We start from the raw sequence: 25,935 nt of genomic DNA, 5'->3' as shown, positions 1-25,935 counted from the left end.
AGCTCAAACTTTTTTAGATTCCTTTCTAAAAAGAAATGAAAACTGCAAGAATTTACAACTGTTTGGAAAAATTTACGGGTAGGCATTTAATTCAGACATCTAAGATTACAGATAGATATTCTAAGGTTTTGACCTTTGTAAAAGAGATTACTAGCAGAGTATAAGAGAGAAAAAAAAAGTAATTTAAACATTTTTCTATATTGAAAAATATTCTATAGTAGTACTATATTTTATTAGAGGCCAAAGTAGTATTAATGTTTTAATTCAAAAATATTACTATTTTCTACTAAATTGTTCTGTTATACATTTCAAGGAATAGTGTTAAGTAAAAGTAAAAACACTTTGTAGTTCTTAAATTATATTGATAAATCATTTTTCAAATTGCTTACTGCAGTTTACAATTAAAAATATGTGAAATTGCATCACTTTCCCTAAGACTGTGTTATTCTGTCGAGTTTTTTTTTATCTTTCCTTTTATTAGATTAATGTTTTATCATAATATTTTCACTTGTATTTTCTGATGGCTAGAAAAGGTCAATATCTTTCCATTTGTTTGGTCTTGCATTTAATTTTCAGATACTAGTGGTATATTTATTATTACCAAATTAGAACATTTCATCAATTCCTCTTAGGCTTCTTTCTTTAGACTATGCATACTGAATGTATATGTCTATATATGCCTATACACTCATGAAATCAACAACAGTATTTGCATGACTTTGGGAGTTATTGATAGATCCAAGCCTTATTAGTCCATAAATTCGATGGTGGCAAAAAAATTTATGTGTTTACTACTATATCTGAAATACTTTGAATAAAATTCAGTATATTAAGAGGTGCTCAAAAAACAAACCCTCTTTCTATTTGTTGAAGTGACAAATGAATTAAAGAAATAGACAAGTCAGAATATCATGGCTTTACCCTTCTCATGCTGGAAGTCGTTTTATTTTATTTTTTTTAAGTGAATCACTTCTTTGCATATTTGTTGAATTTTCATTCAACAAATATGAAAATTTTCATATTTGAAATAGATTAGGTTATCTATTACGTATCCTAATCATATGCCTTATCAAATTAAGTTCAATTTACCTATTAAAACAAAAACAAAACAAAAAAGCAAAGTATAATTTAACTTATATATTTACTCTTTTATTCTATTATAACTTAGGTACAAATATTTAAAGGAGAAAAATCATTCAAGATTGTCAAGCTTAGCATAATCCACCAAAAACTTGCTAGATGTGAGGGAATTTTAATTTCTGATGGAGTTTCCAATAAGAGATAAAAGAATAATTAGTCCAGATGGGAAGAGAGGCAAGTAGGAATTAAGAGGAAAATAAAAATTCAGAAAGAGTGAAAGATATATGGAAAAGAGACAATATAGATGTTTGTAGGGCTTTAAAATAGTGGGTCAAAATCAAAAGTTTCAGCATTCCTCTGGGTAGATTCCCAGAGGAATCTATATGTGTGTGTGTGTGTATCTATGTGTATATATATGCACATACATATACAATGGAATACTACTCAGCCATAAAAATAAATGAATTAATGGCATTCACAGCAACATGGATGTGATTGGAGACTATTATTCTGAATGAAGTAACTCAGGAATGGAAAACCAAATATCATATGTTCTCACTCGTAACGGCGAGCTAAGCTACGAGAATGCAGACATAAGAATGATACAATGGACTTTGGGGCCTAGGAGGGAAAAGGTGGGGGTGGGGTGAGGGATAAAAGGCTACAAACTGGTTTCAGTGCATACTGGTCAGGTGATGGGTGCACCAAAATCTTACAAATCATCACTAAAGAACTTACTCATATAACCAAATACCACCTGGTCCCCAAAAACCTATAGAAAAAAAAAAAGATTCAGTCTTCATTTAGTCATCTAACTTGGTTTAAACTGTTGTGATACCAGCCTAATAAGCATGACTTAAATGTTTGCTACTTACAAAGAGAAGATATCTAAACCTTTTTGGAATTAGATCAGATATGCCCTAATAAAATACAGGGAACCACATCCTTGGGGAGAAATGGATGTGAGACAGCACTTTCTGCTGTATAAAGTTATATTCAAAATAATAAATGAAAAACAATGAGCAAAAGTTTCAACTCAAAAAGTTTGATGGATTTCTGCTTCCACATAGGATGTAAAACGTAGCAAGGAAACAGCACTCCCAGCCTAATTATGAAACCAAGTGGATCATCCTAAAAGTTACTGTTATTTCACACTTATCAGAGAGCCATGGTCACAGAATAGCCTAAAATCCAAGAGAGGATGAGACTAATAGAGAGAGTCAGGCAGGCTGCACAGCTGCTTCCATCTTTGGCAGAGCAGCAGGAAGAGGAGACAGATGCCACAGACTCAGGCAAGTAAAAAAAACTGCTGAAATTATGACAGATTTTTAAAGGCTGGATGTGGGCATGGGAGTTTAGAAGTTACAGGAGTTCCAGGCAAAAGGAATCCTTGTATCCATCCATTGACTCTTTCTCTTGAACTTTCATCTAGTACTCATGAGAAAGATTGGATTTAGGAAAGGAGAGCTGAGAAAGATCCCCTTGAGGCACAAGTGCACAGCTGGAGACCCAGAGAAAAGTCTCCTACACACGGGGACTTCCACGGAGGAGGAGGCAGTGGTCATCTGCTTCTCGGGGAGCAGCAGGAGGTCTGATAGAGGCCCTTCTGATACAGAAGGGGTATTATGGACTTAAGTTTCCTGTCTCCCCAGATTTGTATGTTGAAATTCTAACCCCAAAGTGATGGTATTAGGAGTTGGGGTTTTGGGAGGTGATTTAGTTCACAAGGGTGGAGCCCTCATACATGTCATTAGCGTGCTTATAAGAAGAGGCCAGAGAACTAGCAAGCCCTCTTTCTTCCATGTCAGAACACAATGATAAATCAACAGTTTGCAACCTGGAAGAAGGCCTTTAACAGAACCAATCATATTGGCACCTTGATTTTGAACTTGAACCTCTGGAATTAGTGAGAAATTACTGTCTGCTGTTTATAAGCCATCCAGTCTATGGTACTTTGTTAGGGCAGTCCAAACTGACTAAGATTCCAGGCCTTCCATAGCCTGAGGGGAGAGTGAGAGAACAGAGAGAAACCAGCTACTGTTTGGCTTTACATCAAGTTTCAGGCAGCAGATACCTTGAGAGTGGAGAGGGAAAGAAAGAACTGTGCGGGAATGGTTCTGAGGCCAAGCTGCTCCTGGCCTGCTGTGGTTTTAGGATGCAAAGGAGAACTATGGGATGCTTCCAAGCACACCACACTGGATGAGGCAGTGCCCATTTGCTTCTGGGAGAAAAGAGCTGAGACTTCCCTAAGGCACAGGTGAATGGGAGACTGAAGTGTGAGGGTAGGCTAGAGAGCTAAAACTCACCCTTTAGACACTCAGATGCCAAGCTTTCCTAAGGGAAGTGTCAAGTAATTAGAAGGCTCTGATGAACTGAATATAGTTGAATCAACAGCAAAGCCCAAGTTCACCTTAACTGCATATTAAATTTTTCTTACTCCCCCATGCAAGCCACACACTATTGTCTCATAGAAAAAGAAGCATGCTTTTTTTTTTTCCTGAGCATAAGTATTATTTACCTCAATCTCCGCTACTTTTTAATATACAATATTTAGCAATTCAATAAATACATTAAGACACATAAAAAAGTAATCCAAGAAAATATGTTATCATTAAGAAAAGAATAAGTCAGTGGAATCAGATAGAGATGGCCCAGGTATTGATTTACTAACACACAGGGAAATTAAAATAATGATGAACATATGATAAGACAGAGTGGAGACAGTAGAAAACATTCCTGGACAAATGGGGGGAATTTTAGCAGAGATACAAAAAGATACAAAAAACAATGGAAATACCAGAAATGAAAATACAAGGAAATAGAGGTATTTTTTGTTTGTTTGTTTTGCTTTCTGATAGGCTAATCAGTAGATTGGATATAGCAAAGGAAAGAACTATAAACCTGAAAAACAGGTCAGTAGTGGAAAAAAATGGAACAAAGTATCAGAGATCTGTGGAACAATACTTTTCACATACATATGTGTATTTAAATGTGTGTGTTTCCCAAAGAAGTGACAGAAAATGAGGAAGAGGAAATCCTTTGAAAAAATAACCTGTACTAATTTTCCAAAATTATTGAATGATATCAAACCACAAAACCAAGAAGCTCAGAGACCCCTTAGAAGGATAAATACAAATAAAACCGTCAGAAATAATATATTCAAACAAAATATGATTTTAAAAATAAAATATCTAGAAATCAGAGGAAAAAGACCATATTGTTTCATACTTATAACATTGCTTACTAACAGGTGTGTTGTAGATAATTTACTGTAAAACGATAATTCTGCCTTGATAGTTATGATATGAATCAAGTATACATCAGTATGTTTTAGATTAAGTTGGTTTAGAATACAAATATTTTTCTTTAGAACAAGACTTAAACTCTTTACTAATAGTTTGTGTGAAATAGCTCTGAAAAGAGTAGTTACATTGTAACTAATGAAGTCACTATAATGTTTTCATTTTCCAAATTTTTTATGACCAACATACGTGTATTGGACCATAGTTCAAGCACATAAAGAGGAAAATTTAAATCCTAACTTTTTTTTTTCAGATACAAAAAACCTGAGTCATTTAGCTTATTTTTAATGAAAAGGACCATAAGCCTCTTAAGGTTTGCAAAAGTCTCAGCCTTTCATGAGTGATTATTTAACTTCTCTCAGTTATTTAGCTTTATGTTCAGAAATGTTCCAGCACAGAGTGGTGAGTTCAGTGATTCGTCCATTCTTTCTCTGGCACACCACAGTTGTATTGTCTATAAGTCAGAAACAGAGCTAAATACTGGTTTATAAAGATGGGTGAACTATTTTCTGATTTTACTTACTTGGTTCATATTTAGCTGCTCAAGAAATATTTGCCAAATGAATGACTGTATGCAGGCATTGGGGTTGGCAAAATAATTAAAAATTAGACAAAACACTTTCCTAAACCAATATTTTCCATGCACACAAAATGTACTAAATAGGCTTGTGACTAATATCCCCATTGTACACAGGAGGGAGTTAATTGTTTTGACAGGGGCTGTGAAGGGGTAGAGAAAAACAAATAAAAGACTGTACTATAGAGAGAATTATTCTGCTGAATTTTGAAAACTGAAACATTTTAATATACATGCACCCTTTTAACAAACACAACTAAGGATACAAACAGAGGCACATGGCACTGTTGTCAGGGAGTATAACGTATGATGAATATAATTGAGGAGCAATACAGACACGTTACCCAACCTCCTGGAACTTAGAATATAATAAGAGAGATCAGGAATATCACCCTATTTACACAGACACATAGTATAAAATATGAAATAAAGTTAGGGAAAAGAGACAAGAAAGAGAGAAGATTCAGTGTGTCTTTTTTAACAAAAGGACTCATCATCCCATTTACAAGGTAAAGAAAATGCATTGTGAGTTCTGGATTCACTATCAAGCATCAGGTTCATGGAGAGGAGTGGTGGAGAAGATGTTGGAGAGACTAGCAGAAGTTGAATCCTAATTTGTCATATATTCCATTTTAAAACATTTAATTTGGAAATTAGAATGAGTTGAAATATATCAAACTTTAAACAAGTTAAGAATTTTTTGAAGAAACCAACAGATCATGAGCAATATTTAGACATTTGGACCAAGCAACCTTAAAACTTTTTTCCCTTACACAGATTCTATGACTTATGTAAACTAAATTTGCAGCCAAGAAGGGAAGAGTAAGATAGACTTTATTTAGGGTTGTCAGTGGTAAAAAAAAAAATACAAAGCAGCAAATTTCATGGGGTAGGTCTCATATAAAGAGAGCTGAAATGTTCTCACTGGGTATGATTCCAAGTATGATGTATAGCCCATACTGGGAAACATTAACTAGAATATGTTTGTAAAGAAGAAAGAACATGGAAAAAATTTAAAGGTTCTCTGCAGTAAATGTAAGCAGCTTTGGTTGCTTTTTTTTTATTTTTCAGGATCCTCCAGCTTTCACCACTGGCCTTTGGTGTATACTTTATATTTTTGCAATAGAGAAATAGTTTCTGGCCTGGAAGATGTCTTTGTGGGTAACTTTGGTACAAGTGACTGGATTGTTATTTCTCTTTCCCTCTGGCTTGACTTCTGAAAGGAATTCCTAGTTTGACCTACATTGTAAGGGTCCTGGTTTGGGGGACAACTTGATATTAGGGAAGGATTAGAGAATCTCCACTTGCAGAAGTTCTGGTTCTGTCTGGTTTCCGGTTTCTGAGATCTGGTTCTAGCTGCAGCATAGACAATATAAATATATTCTGACTGATCATGTTTAGAGTTTGAAACAATAGGAAATGCTAATTCTATCCCCACCTGCAGCCCATTAGGTTGTGTTCTCTAAAATTGGGCAACTTTCAGCTATGAATCTACGAGAAAAGAAAAGATGGTGTTTTTCTGTAACACTGTGTGGCCACAGTGTCCTTTAGATTTCAGAGAGAAATGGCTGAAATGGGCTTCTCAATCATTAAGGAATGCCAGGTTTTCTGGGACTGCAGCCGGCTACATATTATTGTTCATTCTAGCACACATTTTAAAACTGATGGCCTAATTACATCAAAGAAAATTCAGAGCTCAAATAATTATTATTCAAAAACCTGTAACTAATGAATTAAGATGTAGTCTTCTAAAGTTATCTATCTCCTTATCTTTTTTGTGTATTTTGAACCTGCTGACTTTTCTACTGGTATAGAGATAAAGCTTACTGTTAGTGCTACTACAAAATCATGGTCACTTGGCTAAAAGATTTTAAAAAGATGAAAGAGGTCTTTTAAAATCAAACTGACATGGAAAGTGCATTTTTTTTTTTTTTTACCTACTGGGGCATATAAAGCTTAGCCATGTGAACAGGTTCCAGTTTTGTCAGAAAAATAAGTTGGATTCAACTGTCTTGTTTATGTATACACATGCATTATGTTATCTGTTGTGTTTACATGGTACCAAATTGGATTATAAATAAATAAATACTCATAAATTAAATAAATAAGCCCAAGTGATTTTTAAGTTCATGAGACTTCAAGAATCTTTGGCAAAAAAAATTTTTTTAATTATTGAAAAAAATGAAATAAAAGCATCTTCAACATTTAGATATTTTAAGGTCATAAATCTGTTGCTTCTTTAATATTTTTGATATTTGCTTAATATGTCTGTAAGCTTATGTCTTTGGAAGAAAAATGAGATTAATTACTATCAGTTCATTATTTTATGTTGCTATATCAGAATAAGCCTGTATGAAAAACAAATTGTATGATTATAGTTCAACAGGAGAGACAAAGAAACCTAGTTTGTCTAATTGAATGAAAAGGAGTACCCCCTTATAGTGGCACTATCCCATTACTACTATTACCTGAGCCACGGTCCCAGATTTCAGCTCCTTCTGTCCCCAAGGGCCAGGAGATAAAATCGTGTCTCTTTCTCACACCCATCAGAGTACTCAATTAATCAGGGGACTACCCAAATCCAGGTAGGGGAATACTCACTAAGACAAGTTCCTACTGGAGACATGGACATGTCCACTGGACAGCCAGTGAGACTGACTTGAGTCTAGTCTCTCATTTCTACATGGGATCTGTTTAATTGGAAGAACAACATGCCCACTTATAAGGATGATCTCAAGAGAATAGAAAATCATTTTTCATCAATTTTTGCTACTCATAATGTCACTAGAACTGATGCAGCAAATTTATTAAATACCTTTCTCACTGCTGAGGAATACTGTACTGTTTGGATTTAGAAAAGGCTAGAAAAAAGCCAATCACGTATATGCATAGACCCCATAAAATTCTGGAAGGGCTGATGCAGCTGTGGCCATCCCCACAGCTGACCCTCATTGGAAAATACTTGCAGGAGATAGCGTTAGACTTGAATATTCCTGAAATTGCACTTCAGGGGGGCTCCACAAAGTGGTCTCAAAAGAAAGGAGTCTAAATAAACTAAATAAAGTATAGGAGATAAAACATAAACTTCAGAGTTTCTGGAAGGATTTTTGAAGCATATAGGCAATACACAGACATAGACCTAAATGTCCCTGAAAAATTTACAATGGTTAGTATGACCTATGTCAGCCAAAGTGCTCCAGACATTCAGAAGAAACTACAGAAAACAGAGGTGTGCCAATGTCTCAACTGGTTGAGATTGCCTGTAAGGTTTCCAATGGCAGGGAGGATGTCCAAGAAGAAAAGAAGCAACAGAAAATAAAACAACCCACACTGCTGGTGGCAGCACTGACCCATATCAAACCTGTAGTCCTGTAGTCCATAATCCAGGAAGACCTTGATTAAAGGTAAGGAGCCCCAATCCCAGAATTCAAACTCTAAAGGACACTGCACAGTGGGACCCCACCAATGTATCTACTGAAAGCAAGAGGACTATTGGAAGAAAGAGTACCCAGACTAAAATGAGACTCTTGAAGAAGATAGCAAGCAGGCAGTGCAACAAATGCCTAAAATCACCAGTGGTGAACAGAATGACAAGGCCAAGGGCTTCCTTTCACTTTACTGATCCTGATGATTTCCCACATCCCACATGGACCTCAGGGTGACCATATGGTGGGAAATAGACTTCTGGATTTTCTGATTGACACTGGGGCTACTGACTTAGTCCTAAACATTCAACTTTTCAAGTTATCTGAGAAAACAATGCTATGCTGATGACAAGGGTCTCTGGAGAAACCTTGAAAAAGTTGTTTCTCCAATATCCAGACTGCCAAATGGGCAAATCACACCTAAAACAAAGTTTCCTATATATGCCTCAATGCCCCATCCTGCTGCTGCAATGGGACCTACTAACCAAGCTGAATGCTAGTGACATATCCCCCCTCTGGATGGACGTGAATGTACCACCAGAACAAGCATGTGCCCTTCAAGTGGCACTATAAAAAAAAGTCAAGGGACCCCCAACAAAGGTCCTTGAAGAGATCTTTAAAAAGCTAAGACTGGATTTTTGGGAGGATGAGAGGCCAGGACAGATAAAAAGATCAGCACCTATATCTGTTAAAGTTCCTACTGGTTGAGAGTTCCAAATTTGAGATAGTATCCACTAAAAGAACATGCTAGACAAGGTTTTCAATCTATCTGTAGCTGCCTTTCTTGAATATGACCTCATCTGTCCATGTAAGTCCCCATATAACACTCCAATTTTGCTGGTATGGAAACCAGGCACACAGGAACATCTTTTTGTGCAGCACTTAAGAGACATTAACCAGATTGTGGAAGATATCCACCCAATGATGCCTAACCCTTAAACTTTGCCACTGTGTCTGAAGACTTTGGTTGATTTACTGCTTTGAAACTTATGGATTATTTTTGCATACCTCTGAGCCCCAACTCACAGGAACTCTTTACTTTTGAATAAGAAGATCTTGAGACTAGGATCAAGCAACAATATTGTTAGATTGTACTCCCTCAAGGTTTTGAAAACTCTTCCAGCCCTTTTGGTGAAATCTTAGCCCCAGATTTAAAGGATCTCCAGTTAAAAGAAGGAGAACTTCTCTAGTATGTAGATGACATCTTGATTACCAGCAAGACTAAAGAAGCCTCAGACCAAAACATTTTAACCTTAAATTTCCTAGTTGAACAAGGCTATAAAAATCTCAAAAAAAAGGGCCCAGCTTTCCGAACCTTTTAAATACCTAAGCTTTGAGTTGTCACAGAGACAGAGGAGCTTGCTCCCTGAAAGGAAAGAGGCTCTAGCAAAGTTAGCAGTACCCACCACCAGGAGACAGTTGTATGGATTCCTAGCTATGGCAGAGTTTTGTCATATTTGGATCCTCAATTTTGGACTGATAGCCAAGCCCTTCTATGAAGCTCTTTAAGTCTCCTGGACATTAGGAAGTTTTTTTGACCTGTTTGTCCATGAAAGACAAAAGATTAGTCTTTTAACATTAACCCAAAATCTAGGTAATATGAGAGAACCCATTGTCTATTTCTCAAAACAGCTAGACATAATGACTAAGAAACATCCTGTATGCCAGTGTGCAGTAGCAGCCACCTGTAATTTACTACACCAACCAGAAACGTTTACCTTTGGCCAGTCCACCACTGTACACACTCTTCACTGTGTACTTCCTCCCTCTGTCAGAACAAAGAAGATATTGGCTTACTTCCAAGAGGAGGCAATTACCAAGAAGTGTAATTAGGCAATCCAAACAAGACCTCCACCAATAATAAAAGGGGGCCCTATACAGAGGCACCATACCCAGGGGAAACAGGCAGATTGACTTTTACCATGATGCTGAGATCCACCAGGTATGTCAGGTACTTATTAATATTTCCAGACACTTTTACTGTGTGGATGGAGGTCTCTCCCTGGTGGTGTGAAAAGGCTCCTTAGGATGTAAAAACTCCATTAAAAAATAAGTCAAATAAGTCCTCAGTTTGGGCTACCCATGTCTATCCAAAGCAACCATGGAGGAGCCTTTATAGCAAAAATAGCTCAAGAAATTTCTGGTACCTTAGACATTTGCTGGAAATTACACACTTCTTGGCGGCTACAATCTACTGGCAAGATAGAAAAGATGAATCATACTCTTTAAAAGACTTTGGATAAGATTTGTCAAGAGACTGATTTATCTTGGGATAAGGCCTTACCAGTTGCCCTGCTTCTAGAAAGAGTGGTCCCTAGAAGCAAGTTCCAGTGGAGTCCCTATAAAATGTTATATGGGAGACCATTCCTATGCCCAAAGGGTGGGAGGTACTGGGGTACCCGGAGGGAAGCTGAAAATAATTAATGACTGCCAGGTATGTACAATCATTGGGAATCACTTTAATTGCTATATGTGAATTCACTTCTTAGAGGTTAAATGTTTCCGACAGATGTTGCTTTCTACCACCTGTGTCCTGAGACTGGATTTTATTAAAATCTTGGAAGAATAAACATCCAGAAGACCAGCTTTATTCTTATTAAACTGGCCTTATGATGTGCTACTGTTGACCCATTCTTCATAGTCAAGTTAAAAGGAGTCAAACCATGGGTTCATCATACCCAAGTGAAGCTGGTCCCAGAGTCGTTGGATTCACTGTGCCCTCTGTACAGAAATGCCTCCGGGAATGGAAACCCTGTGACAGAGAAACAAAACCGCTGAGATCACCTGAGTCTGGATCAGCAGTACACATCAGACACGGACTTTTCCAAATGGACCTGCAAACCTCTGACCTCAAGCAGACTACTGTATAAGAGACAGCCCCCTAGAGACAAATAATGAACAACTCTCAGGTTCTTGCTTTACTTTTTGGTTTACTTGTTTTTGTCTACTTCTTTACCTACCTGTGATTTGCTGTGTATTGCATGAACAAAGGCTTTGTCCACTTCCTTGGCAAGCAGGACTAATAAGCCCTTCCTTCAGTCATACACATAATCACCTTCTTCCTTTTCTGTTGTCCCTCCTTATTGATCTTTAGCACCCAAGCTGGGAGAAACAACTCAATAAAAAGGATTTCTAAGATTCTGGCAAAGGCAGATAATCTCTCTAAATGTCAGATATGTCATCCAAAGCCCTGTTGTACACATGATAACCGTGATCCCATTATTCTGCCTGTTTACAATTTTTCCAATGTCCCCAACTTCACTCTTGACCATACTAGGTCCCCCCCCCCCCGTGTCACTTATTGAGTTCAGATTTATCAATCTGTACCTTCATCCCCTATTCCTTATTTTTTCTTGACCACCCACATGTCCACAGCTACCCTCTGCCATACCCCAGGGTGTCCAACTATATCCAGCTACTCAGCAGGTCCAACTTAGAAAATGATGGGCTACATTGCTTAAAAGAACTCCACATCCTCTGTGACCCTGCCTCTTCAGGCTACCTTCTAATGCTCTGTAATGGACAAAATAAGACACTTTCCCTTTATAAACCTGTTTGGGCTTTGCTTCCTTGGATGATCAGGACCCTCATTCCCTCTTGTATGCCCCTTTAAAATTATGCTTACAAAATACCACTTTAGTTTCCTATCTCGGCCCACAAGAATGGACACAGGCTCCTGACCCACAGAAGATGCCCAAGACAGAGCCTTGGTTTGACCTTATTTCTACAGTTATCCTACATAAATCCTTTCCAGATGATGACCACAACCTATCTGTCATTTCGTGTCCCTCCCCCTAGAATGCCTATTTGTTTGTGGAGGACATCAAGGAACCCCATGGGTTTATGAATATATCAATAATTAGGGGACACATATGTATCAGGGTAGTTGATTACTCCTTTTTCAGTCCATAACTCCAGTGAGACCCAGCATTGGACTATATTTCTAAATTTGTTCTCCAGAATAAAAAGAACCATTTATCTGCCTACATATAAAGAAGATGGATGCTGATTGATGTATGTTTGGTAGAATACTCTTCTTATAATGGGGAACTAGATCATATGAACGTATTATCAAAAACTCTAAGAATAATGGCAAATGAAACAACCTTATCCATTGCTACCCAACAAAAGAGATCTCTTTTTTTATCCTTTTATGTAATATTTACTTGTATACTTTCAAATGTTGTACTTAAACTGCTAAAGTACCAAAGTTCTGACAATGCAAAATGTTAAACTAAAACCAGAGACAAGAAAATATTTTCAAATGCGTGCCAGACAATTGCATTCCTTTAATCCAGATCTATGCCCCAATTCAGTAGGAAACAGCTAGAATGAGTGTCACCTCAGTTTCTTTAAGAATGAAGAATGAGGCCGGGCATGGTGACTCAAGTCTGTAATTTCAGCATTTTGAGAGGCCAAGGCGAGCAGATCACGAGGTCAGGAGATTGGGACCATCCTGGCCAACATGGTGAAACCCCGTCTCTACTAAAAATACAAAAATTAGCTGGGCGTGGTGGTGCAAGCTTGTAGTCCCAGCTACTCTGGAGGCTAAGGCAGGAGAACTGCTTGAGCCCAGGAGGTAGAGGTTGCAGTGAGCTGAGATCGCACCACTGCACTCCAGTCTGACAACAGAGCGAGACTCCGTCTCAAAAAAAAAAAAAAAAAAAAAAAAAAAGAGAATGACGAATGGGAAAAAATGAGGAGGGCTGAAACTGAGGGGTTAATTAGGTCAGGGCTGCCTGCACTGCTTGCTTTTAGTTACTTGCTTTTTGTTACAGTTTTTTCCTCCTTTTTCAATGAAGCTGAAAGCCCAAGTAGCTGAAGTCCTTACTGCAGAACACTGAAACTTAACCTTCACTGGCTACCGTATAGATAGCATAGGTCATCCATGGTAATAGCTTCAGTTGTTTCTCAGAATCTTGGACCAGCTTCTGTTCATTTCAAACTGGTTGAAACCTTGGACCCTTCAAATGGGTCTGTGCCAATGCCCAAGAGGTAGCCTTCTGACATTAGAAAACCAAAAACTCCACCCTCACATTATGCAACTGTAGCCATTTTCTGTACATATGACCTATGAAATGCCATGAATGACATCCACACTTGTGTGGAATGAACCTGTAACTATATTTTTTTCCCCACTACCGATTACCTTTTCCCATGCCTTATACCACCCAATTTTCATAACTCATTAACAACCCTAAGCCTTATCTTTGGATAGGTAGATTTGAGAGCTGTTTTGCTTTCTCGCTCAGTGCCTTTGTGAATAAATCTTTTCTTTTTTGCAAAATCCATGTCACGATGATTGACTTACTGTGTGCGAGTGACCTAGGCCTGGCCAATTACCGTAACATTAAATCATGAAAAAAGCCAAACCAAACCAAAACACACAAACAAAAAAACACATATTATCCCTATTGCAACAGCATATGTGTAAAGTTCAACTCCCAAGGAACATAGTTAAGGAGAAATATTGCTTCTAAAGAAGTGACTTGGTTAATGGAGAGGTTTTGGTTCAAGAACCACAACATCTTCAGTCTTTCCTTGCCTCAGTCAGTTTATCCGTGTAATACGAGGTAAACACTTTTGCATGAGTCCCAGTGCAGTCTCTAAATTATGGGTATGAACTGTTAAGAATAAATAATATTTATTCTATACAGGCTTCATGCTACATGTCATGTTTAGGGTGCTTATATCCACTTAACCATGTATCCATTTATATCCATTTAACTTTCACAAAATATCCTGGCAAATGAGATGGATGCAATTCCAATGAAAGCCTTTAAGTTGAGGAGTGCCATGATCTCACTGAAGATTAAAAGCATCCTGTAATGCAGTGTGTTGATGATAGGGTCTGTGTGTGTTGGGGTGGGAGCTGGCAAAGGTGGCAACAAAGGAATAAGAGATCAATACAACAACCCAACAGAAAAAGAATGTTTCTTAGATCAGTATGGTGAAGTGGAAGTCATAGAAAATTGTTGAGGGTTTGGAGTTTTGATGCTTTGAAAACAGTGCTGTCAAGGTCCACTGATGGATTGGCACATATCCTTGTAGAAAATATCTCGTTTCTATGCCCCCTGGTAGCTGTGGGAGAATATGAAGTTTGTAGTGTTGGAGCCAAATTGTCTTGCTTCAAGGCCAGGCTCCACCACTCTCTCTGTGGAAGCAAGGTACTTAGTATCTCCAGTATTCAGTTACCTTATATGTAAAATTCAAAAGGCAATTCCTGTATCATAGAGCAGTTTGTGAATCAAATACGATTATGTATAAACAAGTGCTTTAAGCCTTTTTAAATATGTAACAAATCATAGATAATATTTATTAAGTGGTTAGCATGCACCAGGCTGTATATAGGTGCTTTACATAGATTAAATTCTCAAACTCTTTAAGAAAGTTTTGTAATTATCTCTTATTTTATTCACGAAGAACGTAAGGCTTCAAGATTTTAATTAACTTGTCTAAAACCCTATAAATTATATATGGTGTAACTACAACATGTAACACTGTGCTCATGGTGCACAGAGATAAAGAATCAATGCCTTAAATATATTATAGAGGTTTTCCTTTGCTATGAGTCTTACTTAAAAATTCTATGTGGCACACTCAATATTCTGAACTAAATGTAAACAACTGTCAACATAAGGTGAATACTCTAAATTGAGGGCTTCAGATCTTGGATAAACACACCAATCAATAGGTTTACTTTTCTTTTTTTCCATCAGCACATAACAATGGAAAGCTTGAGAAAATGGTAAAGAATAAATACTGGTAAATTTGGAATGTATAATTGTGTGTATATGTATATTGTATATATTATACAGTTAGGTGTATGTATATAATTTTTTATATATATATATGCTTGAATACCTAATCAAGTTGGGTATTTTTGAGTTTATCTCAGTTGTGGCATTTATTCATAATTTATAGCATATTTTGTGTGCAAATATGTCATGTTTCACTAAACAATTATATGCATTTCAAGAAAAGTCACTTTGTTTTAATCTAAGGATAAACGTCTGCTTTCTTATAGCAAAGGTAATGAAAACCTTTGCTGGAAACAAGTGTTTTCTTATTAATGGCTATTATCTTACACTATGTGGGCTTTCTGATAGTGGTGACAAATGGGAAAACATAGATAAAGGAGAGAGAAACAAAGTACCTCCAGACATCACAGAAATACTCATAACAAAAAAAAAATAATAACAATAAAAAACTTCCAATATTTCTAGTGTAAATAAAATGGTGTGGTAAATTGAACAGAAATTACAATTTAATTATTTCTGACATTAAAAGTGTGAGGAATATTGCATAAATTTTGTGCATTTTATTTATAAACAATGTGGAACTAGAAATTGAAACCACGTTTTGGCATCTTATAATATGGACAATTGTAATAAGTGTATAAAAATGGAAAGAAACACTTGCCTCTACATCCTATTTTACATTATGAGTGTAGATGCTATTGGAAGTACTCATTTGTACATTGATCTAACAGCCACCTAGCAAATACCCACAGAGGAGTCAAATTATTGTTAGATGCCTCATTGCCTGTTGACTCTTCAAGTGCAGTTCTGTCTGCTGCACACACAAGTGCAGCCCTGAGCTGCAGTATTGACAAGAGCTCTCTCAGGCACCAGGGAGTAAGAAAAACTGAGTGACAGAGGAATGCCTTCTCCCTCTCACCAAGTCCTCAGGGCAGTTGAAAGCCTCAGGCATGGCCAAAAAAGAACATGGAGAAAATATCAAAGAAACACTTATATGTCATGTTTTCTTGTTTGAGTTTTTTCCTCCACATATGTGTGTGTGTGTGTGTGTGTGTGTGTGGCAGGGGGTGGGGGAGGTGTAGGTGTTTGTGTATATAGACATATATACACACACACACACATACATGTGTGTATGTTTTTAAATTGGGATATTTTTAAAATACAAACAGACTAACAGATGCAGTTATCCTTGTTGACACATGATATGTGATATTTGTTACACAATTGTTCCCTTTTCTCCCACAAATAAAAACTTAAAATATTCTCAAGTTTGCAATAAATATTATAATTAAGATACATCACCTTTCTCTCCTGATTACTGCTGAAATGATTAAAGGACATATAAAATATGAAACTTTTTATTATCCAAAGTTCTGGGCATCCCATACATGTTGGAAATGGTAAGGTATTTTTGCCTGATAGGCAAATAAGCACTGATGAAGAACGGAAGTCTTGGCTATTTCAATGTAGGTGAAAGAGTAGGCTTTCTTGAGAAGCAGAAAGAGACTGTCTTCCACAGATAAACCCCTGAGAGTGCCTAAGTTTGAATGTTAAGGACTAAAAATAAAGGTGGGCACTGGAGATAACATAAAGATTTTCAGATGCCTCTGGCAACAGGATATGGGGTGCCAGCAGAGGTTCTCTTCTCAGCTTACCTTGACACAAAATACACTTGCAGTGGATTAACCGTTATAGTAGCCTCTATGATGCTCACATCCTCATGTCCACATCCCTGTGTGATCTCTTCTTCCTGAGTGTGGTTGGAACCTGTGATATACAAAGGTTAACAGATGTATGAGATTCTGTGTATGTGATCACATGATTGCGTTTCAAAAGGTTGCAGCTCCCTCTCCCTCCCTTGTTGATAAGCAGCCATGTTAGGGAACTCCACAGGACAAGGAACTGTAGATGGCTCCTAGGAGCTGAGGGTGACCTACAGCTGACAGCTAGGGAAAAACAGAAGCTCTTAGACCTGCAGGTGTTAGGAGTTGAATATTGCCAATACTTCTTATTGGTCTGTTCAGGTTTTGGATTTCTTCATGGTTCAATCTTGGTTGTGTGCTTCCATGAATTATTCAGTTATTCTAGGTCTTCCAATTTGTTGGTGTATAGTTGCACAATTCAATGGATCTCTAATGATTCACTGAATTTGTGCATTATTGGTTGTAATGTTTTCTTTTTTCATCTCTGATTTGTCTTATCTCTTTTTTTTTCTTAGTCTGGCTAAAGGTTTGTCGAATTTGTTTCTCTTTTCAAAAATCCAACTTTTCATTTTGTTGATCATTTGTTTTTTATTTCAATTTTATTTGTCTCTGCTCTGATTTTTATTATTTTCTTTTTCCTACTAATTTTGGGTTTGGTTTGCTTTTGGTTTTCTAGCTCTTTAAGATGCCTCATTAGATTGTTTATTTAAAACTTTTCTACTTTTTTATGTAGACACTTATTGCTATAGACTTTCCTGTTAGTACAACTTTTGCTGTATTCCATAGGTTGCTATATTGTGTTTCCATTTTCATTTGTTTCAAGAAACTTTTAAATTACCTCCTTAATTTCTTCATTGACCCACTGGTCATTCAAGAGCATATTGTATAATTTCCATGTGTTTGTGTAGTTTTCAACTTTCCTCTTTATATGGATTTCTCATTATATTCCATTGTGGTTAGAAGAGATACTTGATATAATTTCAATTTTTTTGAATGTTTGAAGACTTAGTTTGTGGCCTAAAATATGGTCTTTTCTTGAAAAAGGCCCATGTGCTGAGAAAGATGTGTATTCTAAAGTCATTAGGTGAAATGTTCTGTAAATATCTATTAAGTCTATTTGGTCTATAGTGCAAATTAAGTCCAATATTTCTTTGCTAATTTTCTGTCTGGATGATTTGTCCAGTACTGAATCTGTGATTCTAAGGTCTCCAACTATTATTGTATTGGGATCTGTCTCTTCCTTTAGTGCTAGTAATATTTGCTTTATTTTTCTGAGTGTTTCAATGTTGGGTGTATATATATTTACAATTATTATATCCTCCTGCTGATTTCTTTATTATCATATTGATCTTTTTCTCTTTTTATAGGATTTATCTTGAAATCTGTTGTCTGATATAAATATAGCTACTGCTGCTCCATTTTGATTTCCATTGGCATTGGATATCTTTTCCATCTCTTTATTTGCAGTCTGTAAGAGTCTTTATCCATGAAATATGTTTCTTGTAGGCAACAGATCACTAGGTCTTGGTTTTGATAAATTCAAATTGATAATTTCAGCCATTGAGCAACTGATAAAGTCAGTCATTCTGTGTCTTTTGATTGCATGGTTTAGTCTATTTACATTAAATGTTATGATTGATAAGTAAGAACTCACTCCTGCCATGTTATTTGTTTTCTGCGTATTTTATGGTGTTCTCTTCATTTTTTTTTTCTGTCTTCCTTTTAGCAAAGGTGATTTTCTCCAGTGGTATGTTTCAATTTCTTACTTTTTTTTTGTATCTGTTGTAGGCTTTTAGATTTGATTTAGGTTAGATTACCATGAGGCTTGTAAATCCCTGGTTATAATACATTATTTTAAACTGATGACAGCTTAACACTGATTGCATAAACAAACTAACCAAGAAACAAAGAAAAAACTAACAACAACTCTCCACTTTACCTTCAGCCCCTCACTTCTTAAATTTTCATTATTATGATTTATATCTCATTGTACTGTCTATCTCTTGAAAAGTTATTGTAGTTATTTTCGTAGGTTCATCTTTTAGCCTTTCTGGTCAAGATATTAGTATTTTACACACCACAATGTCAGTGTTATAACATTTTTTATGAAATTGACAAGAATGTGCATTCTACTGTTTTTAGATGCAGTGTTCTATAAATGTTCATTTGGTCAAATTTATTTATAGTATTGCTTACATATTTACATCTTTACTGATTATCATATGACTTGTTTTATCAGATTTTTAAAAAGTCATGTTGAAGTCTCTAACTACAACTGGGAACTTGTCTATATCTTCTTTTAGTTCTATGAGTTCTTGTTGCAGATATGTTTACATTCTATTGTTAAGTACATATACTTGTTATATTGCTATGTCTTCTTGGCAAATTGATCACATTATTGCATAATGTGCATCTTTAACAATAATACTATTTCTTCTTCTGAAGTCTATTTTATATGATTTTAATAAAGCTACAGTAGTTTCTTTTTAGTGTTTTCATAAAATACCTTTCTCCATCATTTTGCTCACTCAGTGTCTTTATATTTTAATTGAGGTTCCTTTTCCTTAGACAGTTTGTAATTAGGTCTTGATTTTTCCATCCAATCTGACAATCTCTGTTTTATAACATATTTTTTAAAAACCCATGCAAAAATGACAATTCTCTCAGGATTGATTCATAGACTCAATATAACAGGAGTCAAAATCTCATCAAACTCTTTTTTGGAAAAAAAAATTGATGAAAGGTTTTACATTTTCTAGACAAAAGGAAAGACATAGTATAGTCAAGGCAATTTGAAAAGGTAAAAATTAGCAGACTTACACTACTAGATATTAGGATGATTGACAAGCTACCAAAATATAAGTCAATATGTTTTTGGTAAAAAAATAGACAACTACAAAAATGTAATAGGATAGAGACTCCAAACACAAATCCACATGTATAAATACTTTATGACATTATCTTCACTACAATTCATTGAGAGATTGGAAATAATCTTTTCAGCATATATCAATGGTTAAGTTTGATTTCAATATGGAGAAAAAACAAAAACTTGAACCCTATCTTATCTACTACCACATTTAAAAAATTGATTCTAGGCATGCAGTAGACATAAATATTTGATGTAAAATGTTATATAATGTCCCTCTTTGACTTTTTAAACTGCTGTTGCTTTAAAATTTGTTTTGTCTGATACAAGATTAGCTACTTCTGCTCAGTTTTGATGTCCATTTGCATGGAATATCTTTACCACCCCTTAACATTAAGTTTATGAGAGTCCTTATGTGTTAGGTGAGTCTCCTGAAAACAATAGACACTGGGTTGGTGAACTCTTATCTATTCTGCCTTTCTGTATCTTTTAAGTAGAGCACTTAGAGCAGGAAAATATCACAATTCTAAATATATATGCACTTAACACTGCAGCTTCAAAATTTATAAGACAATTACTACTAGATCTAAGAAATGAGATAAACAGCAACACAGTAATAGTGGGGGACTTTAATACTCCACTGACAGTGCTAGAGAGGTCATCAAGACAGAAAGTCATCAAAGAAACAATGGATTTAATTATACCCCACAAGAAATAGAGTTGGGCATCCAAATTGGTAATGAGGAAGTCAAATGTTGCTATTTGCTAATGATATGATTGTATACCTAGAAAACCCTAAATACTCATCCAAAAAGCTCTTAGAAAAGGTAAATGAATTCAGCAAAGTTTCAGTATAAAAAATTAATGTACAAAATGTACAAAAATCAGTAGCTCCGCTATACACCAACAGTGACCAAGCTGAGAATCAAATCAAGAACTCAACCCCTTTTACGATAGCTGTAAAAATAAAATAAAATACTTAGGAATATGCCTAACCAAGGACGTGAAAGACCTCTACAAAGAAAACTACAAAACCTGCTGGAAGAAATTACAGATGATACAAACAAATGGAAACACATCCCATGCTCATGGACGGGTAGAGTCAATATTATGAACATTACCATACTGCCAAAAACAATCTACAAATTCCATGCAATTCCAATCAAAACACCATCATCATACCTTACCAAACAAGAAAAAACAATTCTAAAATTCATATGGAACCAAAAAAAGAGCCTGCATAGCCAAAACAAGACTAAGGAAAAGGAAGAAATCTACGGCATCACCCTTATGTGACTTCAAACTATACTAAAGGTCATAGTCACCAAAACAGCTTGGTAGTGGTGTAAAAATAGGCATGTAGACCAATGCATCAGAATAAAGAACCCAGAAATACAGTCAAATACTTATAGCCAACTGATATTTGACAAATAAACAAATACATAAAATAGAGAAAGGACACCCTATTCAATAAATGGTGCTTGGATAATTGGCAAACCACATTTGAGAATGAAACTGGATCCTCATCTCTCACCTTATACAAAAATCAACTCAAGATGGATCAAAGACTTAAATGTAAGATGTGAAATCACAAAAATTCTAGAAGATAACTTTGGAAAAACACTTCTAAGTCTTTGGCTTAGGCAAAGACTTCATGACCAAGAATCCAAAAGCAAAGGCAATATAAACAAAGATAAATAGATGGGATTTAACTAAACTGAACAGATTCTGCATAGTAAAAGAGATAATCAGCAGAGTTAACAGAAAACCCACAGAGTGGGAGAAAATTGTCACAATCTACACAACCAACAAAGGACTAATATCCAGAATCTACAAAGAACTCAAACAAATCAGCAAGAAAAAAACCCAGTTCCATCAAAACGTTGGCTAATGACATGAACTGACATTTCTCAAAGAAGATATATAAATGAGCAACAAACATATGGAAAGATTCTCAACATCACTAATTATCAGGGAAATGCAAATAAAATCCACAATGTGATAATACCTCACTCCTGCAAGAATGACCATAATCAAAATATCAAAAAATAATAGATTATCGTGTAGATGTAGTGAAAACTGAAAACTTTTACACTGTTGGTAAAAATGTTAACTAAAACAACCACCATGGAAAACAGTGTGGAAATTCCTCAAAGAACTAAAAGTAGATCTAGCATTTGATCCAACAGTCTCACTCCTGGGTATCTACCCAGAGGAAGAGAAGTCATTATACAAAAGAGATACTTGCACACCCATGTTTATAGCAGTACAATTCGCAATAGAAAAAATATGAAACTAGCCCAATGTCCATCAATCAATGAATGGATAAGTAAAATATGATATGTGTGTGTGTGTGTGTATGTATATATGTATATATATATTCCTTGGTATATTATATATATATTTATATTCCATGGTATATTAGATATATACATACATATATATGTGTATGTATATTCTATGATATATTTTATATAAATATATATACACACACATATATACACACACACATATATATATAATATACCATGGAATGCTACTCAGCCATAAAAAAGAATGAAATTATAGCATTTACATAACCTGGGTGGAATTGGAGACCACTATTCTGAATGAAACAACTCAGGAATCAAAAACTAAACATTGTATGTTCTCACTCATATGTGGGATCTAAGCTATGAGGACCCAAATGCGTAAGAATGATACATTGAACATTAGGGACTTGGGGGAAAAGATGGCGAAGGATAAAAGACTACACATTGGGTAAAGCGTACACTGCTTGGGTGTTGGATGCACCAAAATCTCATAAATCACCACTAAAGAACTTATCCATGTAACCAAACACCACCAGTTTCCCCAAAACCTATTGAGACAAACATAAATAAATAAATAAATAAGTTCCGGTAGACAACATAAGAGAGTATATTTATGAGCTCGGAGTAGTCAAGGAATATTTAAATATTAAAAACCACAACATCTAAATGACACAATATACTGTATTAGAGTTAAATCATATAGTCATGAGAAAAATAAAACACTAGAGAATTAAAAAGTAATCCGCAGAATTAGAAAAATGATTTCCAAAACAAATCTAAGACAACTTAGTCCAAAATACAAGTATATAAAATTTCCTGCAAATAAATATGAAAAAGGTTGACAATCCAGTATAAAAATGGGCAAGAAAATTGGAGGTACTTTAAATAATGTTATGCTGATGAAAGTGCATTCAATCTATTAGTCGACAGAAATTTACAAATTAAATCCACAATGATGTACTATAAATCACTCATAAAAATTGCTAGGTTTAAAAGTACTGAAAATACAGACTCTCAAACACTACCAGTGATAGTATACCTTGATTAAAACACTTTGGTTATAATTTACATAATCAAATATATGCATACCTTTTGACAGAAATTCCGATCCTATGTATATATCTAGCAGATATAAGAATATTTGCATAAGAAATCACATGTCCAAGATTGATTACAGCAGCATTACGTGTAACAATTAAGAAGTAGACACAACCCTAATGTCCATAAACAATAGAATGGATGGGTAAATCATGATATATTCCTATAATGGACTACTTGAAAGCAGTGTGTTTGTTTGTTTTGAGACTGAGTTTCACTCTTGTTGCCCAGTCTAGAGTGCCATGGCACAGTCTCAGCTCACTGCAACCTCCACCTCCCAGGTTCAAGTGATTCTCTTGTCTCAGCCTCCCGAGTAGCTGAGATTACAGGCATGTGCCACCACGCCCAGCTAATTTTTGTATTTCTAGTATGCTACAGTAATCAAATACATGTAATGCTCACATAAGGATAGTCATATAGATTAGTGGAATAGAAGTGAGAGTTTGGAAATAAACTTGTGGGGGGTGTGTGTGTGTATTAAATGTTTAGTATTCAAAATATACAAATAACAGTTAAAACTGAACAACAAAATACAAATAACCCAATTTAGAAATGGACAAAGGACTTAAATAGACATTTCACCAAAGAAGATATATAAATGTCCTTTAAGCACATGGAAAGATGCTTAACATTATTAGTCATTAGGGAAGTACAAATCAATATTCAATTAAATATCACTTCATATCCACTAGGATGCTTAGAATCAAAAGTCAGCTATCAGTAAGTGTTGGTGAGGATGTGAAGAAGTTGGAATCTGCATTCACTGCTGGTCAGAATGTAAAACAGACTAACTCCTGTGGAAAGCACTTTAATACTGCATCAGAAATTTAGTCATAAAATTACCATATAATTCAGCAAGTCCACTTCTAGGTATGTATTCAACAGAGTGGATAACAGGTGTCTAAACAAAAAAATTGTACCCAAATGTCCATAGCAAAATTATTCACAACAGCTGAAAAGTGGAAACAACCTGAATGTCCATTCATAGAGAAATGAGTAGACAGAATGTGACATCGCCATATGACAGAATATTATTCAGCCATAAATACAAATTTAAAAAATTAAGTACTGATAAATGCTACAACAGGGATAAACTGTGAAAACATGCTATTTTTAAAATGTCATATACAAACAGTCACATATGGTATAATTACATTTATATTAAATTTCAAGAATAGGAAAATACATACAGAGAGAAAGCAGATTCCCGGATTGCCATGGGGTGGGGATAGGGAGATTGCAGAGTGACTCCTAATGGTTATGGGTTTCTTGTTGGAGTGATGAAAATATTCTGAAATTAATGGTGATGGTGGCGAAATATAGTAAATCTACAAAACTGCTAAATAAACTCTATAAAATGACTAAAATGGTAAATTTTATGTCAGGTGAATTTCACCTTAATTAAGAAAAAACAAGAATAAAAGAATGCATGGATGACTGAACAAAAAGTGTAACACTATAAAAGTGCACTTAATCTCTTAAACAATTGTGCAAAAATTCCTCAGAGACTCAAAAGGGGTGCTCGTCTTTCACATTTGAGAATAAAGAGATTCAATTCACAACAGCAGAAGACTCCCAGTTTTTGAAGAATATTCTGAGACTCCATTCACTAACTCTAATAAGAAAAATGTATTATATTCTGTTCTATTGCTAACACTGTGGTAGGCAATTTGTAATAGAACTAAGAAAGAGTTCTTATTCCTAAAAATTTTTGCAAATAGTTCAAGAGAAAAGATCTGTTGAAAAGAAAATATTTAGGGCACAATAAAGGAATTTTGTCAAAATGAAAACTGTATTTGTAATTTCAATGGCTGAAAGTTTAATTGGATAGCATGTATGTTAGAATCAAAATTGAAACCAATCAAGCAAAATTGAGCAAGGTTCATAGGATAGATAGGAATTGATATACATCTTGGTGAAAAATGATTTCAATATGAAAAAATAAAAATGTGTCTATAATAACACAGAAAGGATTTAAGATATTTAAAATAGAGGACAGGAACTGAGTGAGCACTAACTCTTTTCCAAGGCACTGAGATGTAATTCGCAATTAGATACTAAAGCAAAAATAGTAGCATACCCCAAACACTGAGGTAAGCATTATTATTATTATACAAAAAGCAAGCAAGCAAGCAAACTTTCTGAGTTATTCAGTAACTTGCCCTAAGATCATAAGACCAAATAGCAGAAAAGTCGGGGTTTTAACTTAGTTTAGTCATAAAGCTCATATCATTATCAGACTGCCTTTAAATGGATACAATTAATTCATTTCTTATTTCTATAATGAAAAGAGGAGGTATAGTTATGTCTACGTTACCCTCCAACTGAGAGACATCTCAAGGTTATATGCATACAGGCTCAAGTTAGCACAGTGACTGTCACAATGACACCTTGCTACGTCACATGTATGCATTCATCTTTATTTGTGTCATGTTTGTGCTCTGATGCCAAAAACATTTCAAGTCCTTTATGTCAGGTAAGACAACCGTTACATTCCAAACTGGTCACATTGTGTTTCTAACATACTTTCTTTGCCATAAGCCAAAGGAACAATGTATTTTAGATAGATTTTTTAAAGATTTTCAGTTTTGTGAGAATATGTTTCAGGAGTGTTGCCTTGATTGCCCAGATGACAAAGCTTATGAAGAATATTCAGGATTTGAGGACTGAAATATAGGATAGTTAGTCACTGCTAAAATAATCAAAAATATTCTAAAAATGGAAAATGTTACTTCTCTGATTCAGTTGAAATCCTTTCTGTAGCTGTCGAAATCACCTGGTGCTTTCATTCGTGGTGTGTAACACTGG

The sequence above is a fragment of the Chlorocebus sabaeus genome, chromosome 9 (assembly GCF_047675955.1).
Source record: "Chlorocebus sabaeus isolate Y175 chromosome 9, mChlSab1.0.hap1, whole genome shotgun sequence".
In the NCBI taxonomy this organism is placed as follows: domain Eukaryota; kingdom Metazoa; phylum Chordata; class Mammalia; order Primates; family Cercopithecidae; genus Chlorocebus; species Chlorocebus sabaeus.
The sequence above is the reverse complement of the archived record's forward strand: the minus strand, read 5'-3'. Positions refer to the sequence as shown.